At 41.0% G+C, this 6,000-nt stretch overlaps 1 protein-coding gene across 1 annotated transcript in view; it reads left to right on the top strand.

Annotated features, from left to right (window-relative positions):
* The first annotated feature begins 2,371 nt into the window (after positions 1-2,371).
* The window catches only part of saga (S-antigen; retina and pineal gland (arrestin) a), a 53,558-nt gene continuing 49,929 nt past the window's right edge, over positions 2,372-6,000 (top strand). The window contains 1 exon segment of the mRNA XM_034183703.1: positions 2,372-2,415. The gene's annotated coding sequence lies outside the window, so the exon portion shown is untranslated.

Here is a 6,000-nt window from a genome sequence, read left to right as displayed (position 1 = left end):
TATGTCAAACGTCTAATGTAACAAACACGCGTCAGTGTCACCATGTCACACAGCTTAAAGCGTGTGCCACATACATGTATCCACCAGGGGGCAGGTTAGAGCCGAGCAACACCTGGCAAAAACAATAACAGCGTTATGTTGTTGATCTCAGTTTTGATTTTTGGACATATTTGTCTTTAGTGTTTTTCAAGAGTTTGTGCCATTTTTGTTTTGTTATTCTCACGTCAATCATCCAGTCCCTCTCTTTAGCCCCGCCCATTTGCACAAGGGTCTAATCCTATTTGTGGGCTGAGTCAGTGGTGAACGCTCAGCGAACGCTGCGTTACGGAAGCGCATTGTTTTCACTGGATTAAAAAAGCACATTAGATGCCTTATCTCTTTTCACTCGTTTTTTCACTCATTTCTTGTAATTACAAGATAAAATGAAAAAAAAGAAAAAGTTCTTGTCACATGTAATTTCTTGCTAATCAGTGGGCAATAATGGTGATACCACAGTGAATCTGCTATCCTTCTTGGTTTGAGACACTGGGAAATGCTGATGTTTCTTAAACATGAGGGTGGTATTAATATTAGTATGTCAGCACTGCGCAGTCTGGATGTCGCTCTCTTTCTGCAGGAGCATTTGAACCAATACAGGATGCTTCATGGATACAAATTCAAGTATTTGAAAATGTATCCAGGCTGGTTTAATAGTGTCTCAGAGAGCTGCTAAAAATCCTACATCCTCAGGGAGTACAGCTGAGGAACCAAAACAGTGGTCAATGTGGCACCTTCCCTGATCTCATAATTACAAGATCTTTTCTTATAATTATGAGGTGTCTAATTTTTTTTAAACCAGTGAATGCAATGGACTTTTGTACTTTGTTATGTTCAACATTAATTATAAAAATTCGAATAGTAACTGAACCATGAACTGTTAACAGTTAACACATCCTCATGGCATGATGAAGACACACACACACACAGTATCCTCTTTTTTGGAGTTAAAATCTTGTAATTATTTTTTTTGGGGGGGGGGGGTGTTGGTGTGGTGTTTGGGGGAGGTGCTAAAAAGGCAAGAAATAAACAATGTGAGAATTTTTTTTATTATTTGAATAAAGTTTGTATTGACATAAAAAGGCTTTTACGTAAAAATTCTTAATGCTTACATAATGTTCTCAAACACAACTCGCACAACGAGAAATGTCGCAGTCTGTTTACAATCAATAAATTTTAGTGCGCCAGATTGATAGAAAAAAGAAAGTTTGTCTTACTTGTGTGATATCACACACACACACACACACCTGTCTGCTACCTGCAGAACACTGCCACCTGCTGGACATGCCTGGGCTTGTTGCAGGCAATAATATCATAATTGTATGCACATGATGAAAATTAGGAGCAGGTGTGGTCGATGTTACATGTAGGTTAAATTAACGTGTTATTTTCATTTGCAAAGCCTGGGTCTTGTGACCACCACAGCATAGGTTTGGTGCCTATGTCTGGTGGCCACAAAAGCCTAGGTCTGGTGGCTACCAGAGCATAAGATTGGTGTCTACAGAGCCTGGGCTTGGTGGTTATGGAGCCTAGGTCTGGTGGCCACTGTTGCTTATCTCAAATATTAAAATCTATCTCTCTCTCTCTCTCTCTCTCTCTCTCTCTCTCTCTCTCTCTCTCTCTCTCTGCTGAGTGATCACGTTTCTTCATTCTTGCATGTGCAGCCTCGGTAATCTGCACAGGCAGCAGTAATCCAACTGCACCGTTTAGCTGCTGACAGGCAGAACAACGGATCACCTCGACCTGGATTAAGGCGCTGCACAACCTTCAGCCTGCAGCTGCACAGAATGCTGGAGGTCGAAGGTCTGCGTGCACGCTGCCTACTCCAGCAAAAACGGACTTGAGGTCCACAAATCCTGAAGTGATGATAACACGCTCGGATGCACGCAGGATCTTAAAAAAGATAAATCTTTTCTTTTTATTAACAATTTGAATTTAAAACTACCAAATTTGCCTGTTGCTTAAGGGTCAAAGGTAAAGTTTGCATTGCAGGGACAAACCTACGTAGATTTTGTCTGTTGGGTTGGTGTGTGTGTGTGTGTGTGTGTGTGTGTGTGTGTGTGTGTGTGTGTGTGTGTGTGTGTGTTTCTCTCTCTCTCTCTCTCTCTCTAATCCGGCCCGGTTGTGCTGACTTGGGGAAACCAGTTTTAATCCTCTCAGACATCTGTCTGGTTATCGTGTCTGGACCGTAGGCGTGGTGGTCAAAATGGTTTAGCGCTAAGGGCTGGTCAAAGTTCATATCCGAGGTCATCTGATTGGCTGAAGAGGCGGATGGGAGGTAGTGATGGACAGCAGGTGTTTACTTATAGAGCTCCTTCAGCTGCCGCCCAGCTCTTCCTCCTCCTCTTCATCACCATCATCGTCACGTCTGCAGCTCAGGTCAGTGACACAAACACAAATAACTGAAATCATTTATTTAAATGCTGCAAATCAGTGAGCAATAAAAGCAACCTGATGTTAGGATGCAGAAAACTTAATAATAAAAAAAATCCTCCATTTTTTTTAAATGTGTTAAAAATGTGTCTGGATGACTGTATTATGTCACATCAAATCAAACATTAGAAAATGATTTATTTAGCTTTATTTTTGTGTATTTTAGTTTTTAAGTCAAATTATAATTACTAAAGGCAGTCACGAAGAGTTAACATTATCCTAAAAACAAAAAACACCAAACGGCTAATTATCACAGTTTAGTTCAGTATAATTACCTGTATTAATTTGGTTAATGAAAAAATGTAGCTAAGTTTGAAATTTCTAAAAGTATAGCTTTTATATTGCACTGAATTATTTTAAAAAGGACGTGATCGGCTGGATTATAGCTGATGAATTTACTGTCTGCCTTAAAACTAGGATGACACTCACAGGAGGGTCGTTAAAAAGCTTTGTGACATAATAAGGAAGGTTGTGGACAGCTGATGTCACAAACGGTTAAGAGGAAACATTTTGAGGCAGGTTCACTCACAAGCACGAGGGTCATTTCTCCATGAATCCATCTCTGTTTTCTGAGAGATTTAGTTCCTCTGTGGTTCTCAAGAACAGTGCGATCAATTCCTGAACCAACAGAATAAAATCATTGTCTGAGGACTGTGAGCGTGCGAAGGGTCAAAAGCAGCAATGAAATATTAATTATGGCGAGACTCCCCAGAGGTTAAATGGCTATGTTGCTTTCCGTAGCTGGCAAGCAATTCGCCCTATTGAGGGTTCAAATCCCACTAAATCTCGCAAGATCTCAGGGAGGTGGCTTTCACTGTGAGATGTATATTATTTAGGGAATAACCCTGTTGTGTCTGATGATTTGCAGACATTCATGCTGGTTATACGGTCGCAAATTGAGCTTTAAAACACATCGCCAGTGCGACATATGCACGGTTTATTTTTCTGTAGGTAATTCGGTTGGCGAGGCTTACCATGAGGCAGCATTGCTCCAACAGCGATCGGGGCGTGGAGTAATCCATCAAATGTGAAATGGTAATTTTGTATCAGAATCCACATCAATACTTTCATATGGTAGCTTAAATTCACCCATTTCGGTGGTGGCGGCGGCGGTACGCGATTTACCTCACTAATAGCTGAGCTCACTATTAGCTATTAGCTAATAGCTAATAGTGCTAACAGTTCGAACAGCTAGCAGCGCGCGGCCAGTATTCTGTCAAATTGTGCATGTTGTCGCATAAATCGACAGTTCTGCGTCCTGACAACACTGTGCATGCGTGCGCAGTTGCAGGAATGATATTCGACAGGAATGACATCTCGTCAGAACACCGGTCAAGGCGCGGAGTAATACATCCAAATTTGAAACAGTCAAATATTTTGCCACCATTCCCCCGATATTACACGGTCTGACATCTCACATGATTAACCAATCAGATTTGTGTAAAAATGTAATTTGATTAGAATATATATATTATATGATATGTATTTTATTATATTATTATAATGGTTTCACAGCTAAGGAGAGTTAAACGGCTACTGATTCACTTTGTATGAATAATTATGCTGTCGCTGTGACATCAGTTGTGACTGGAAAACAGATGACTGGATACAAACAGAATGAGTTCATGTTTTCACTGACAGACACGTGAGCAAGATTTAGGTGGATTAGAAGCTCAGCAGCACTGAGTCTGTTCAAATCGATTGGTTGTTTTAAATCAACAAAAGCAGGAAGGTCGATGCAAGTCCATACGCCATCACGTGGTCTCATTTCAAAAACTAGAAGCACTCAGAGAGTGCAAACCTCTGCCAAGGCCATGGGGTCACTGACGCCATAACATCTACACGCCGTGGAATCATTGAACCTAAAAAAGTCTAACAATGATGTTTGCTCAGTAGTAAAAAAAAGTTTCATCTGCTGTGACTGGATAGCATGTATCCTTAGCGCTTGGCATCACAGTTTATTGCAACTTGCACCTTTCCCAGAAGCTACTGTCATCTGAGCACTGATATTGATATTGCATGTGCTTATAGACAAAAACAAATAAGAGACAAAATTCAATTTATTATTCAACTAAACTGCAAATATATGAATTTTTTAACATTTATGAAACACTTCTCTAAACAAGGCCATAGGGTCACTGACCCTAAAGAGATTCCCTCCTTGGCACAGTGATCTATTCAACAATTCAGTGTCACAAACAAAACTATGATACATACACTTTTCTTTCCTTTATATTTGACATCCTTGAACATGAAAACATACCACTAGAACTTGGAATCACTTTTATGTCTTTATTAGTTCAAAAGTTATTGTATAAAAACGATTTTTCGGTAATGGCAGTTTTCTTCTGGAGCTACACTCAACAAAAATATAAACGCAACACTTTTGGTTTTGCTCCCATTTTGTATGAGATGAACTCAAAGATCTAAAACTTTTTCCACATACACAATATCACCATTTCCCTCAAATATTGTTCACAAACCAGTCTAAGTCTGTGATAGTGAGCACTTCTCCTTTGCTGAGATAATCCATCCCACCTCACAGGTGTACCATATCAAGATGCTGATTAGACACCATGATTAGTGCACAGGTGTGCCTTAGACTGCCCACAATAAAAGCCACTCTGAAAGGTGCAGTTTTATCACACAGCACAATGCCACAGATGTCGCAAGATTTGAGGGAGCGTGTAATTGGCATGCTGACAGCAGGAATGTCAACCAGAGCTGTTGTTCGTGTATTGAATGTTCATTTCTTTACCATAAGCCGTCTCCAAAGGCATTTCAGAGAATTTGGCAGTACATCCAACCAGCCTCACAACCACAGACCACGTGTAACCACACCAGCCCAGGACCTCCACATCCAGCATGTTCACCTCCAAGATCGTCTGAGACCAGCCACTGGGACAGCTGCTGAAACAATCGGTTTGCAGAACCAAAGAATTTCTGCACAATGTGTCAGAAACCGTCTCAGGGAAGCTCATCTGCATGCTCGTGGTCCTCATCGGGGTCTCGACCTGACTCCAGTTCGTCGTCGTAACCGACTTGAGTGGGGAAATGCTCACATTCGCTGGCGTTTGGCACGTTGGAGAGATGTTCTCTTCACAGATGATGCGAAGGAGATGTGTTGCACTGCATGAGGCATATGGTGGTCACACCAGATACTGACTGGTATCCCCCCCCCCAATAAAACAAAACTGCACCTTTCAGAGTGGCCTTTATTGTGGGCAGTCTAAGGCACACCTGTGCACTAATCATGGTGTCTAATCAGCATCTTGATATGGCACACCTGTGAGGTGGGATGGATTATCTCAGCAAAGGAGAAGTGCTCACTATCACAGATTTCGACTGGTTTGTGAACAATATTTGAGGGAAATGGTGATATTGTGTATGTGGAAAAAGTTTTAGATCTTTGAGTTCATCTCATACAAAATGGGAGCAAAACCAAAAGTGTTGCGTTTATATTTTTGTTGAGTATAGCTCCATAACATTTGAAGCTACATCAAATCTGATGACACCTTACTGAATCAGTAC

The sequence above is a fragment of the Thalassophryne amazonica genome, chromosome 12 (assembly GCF_902500255.1).
Source record: "Thalassophryne amazonica chromosome 12, fThaAma1.1, whole genome shotgun sequence".
In the NCBI taxonomy this organism is placed as follows: Eukaryota; Metazoa; Chordata; class Actinopteri; order Batrachoidiformes; family Batrachoididae; genus Thalassophryne; species Thalassophryne amazonica.
Note: the sequence above shows the minus strand (reverse complement) of the source record. Positions and strands in the feature narration are given on the sequence as shown.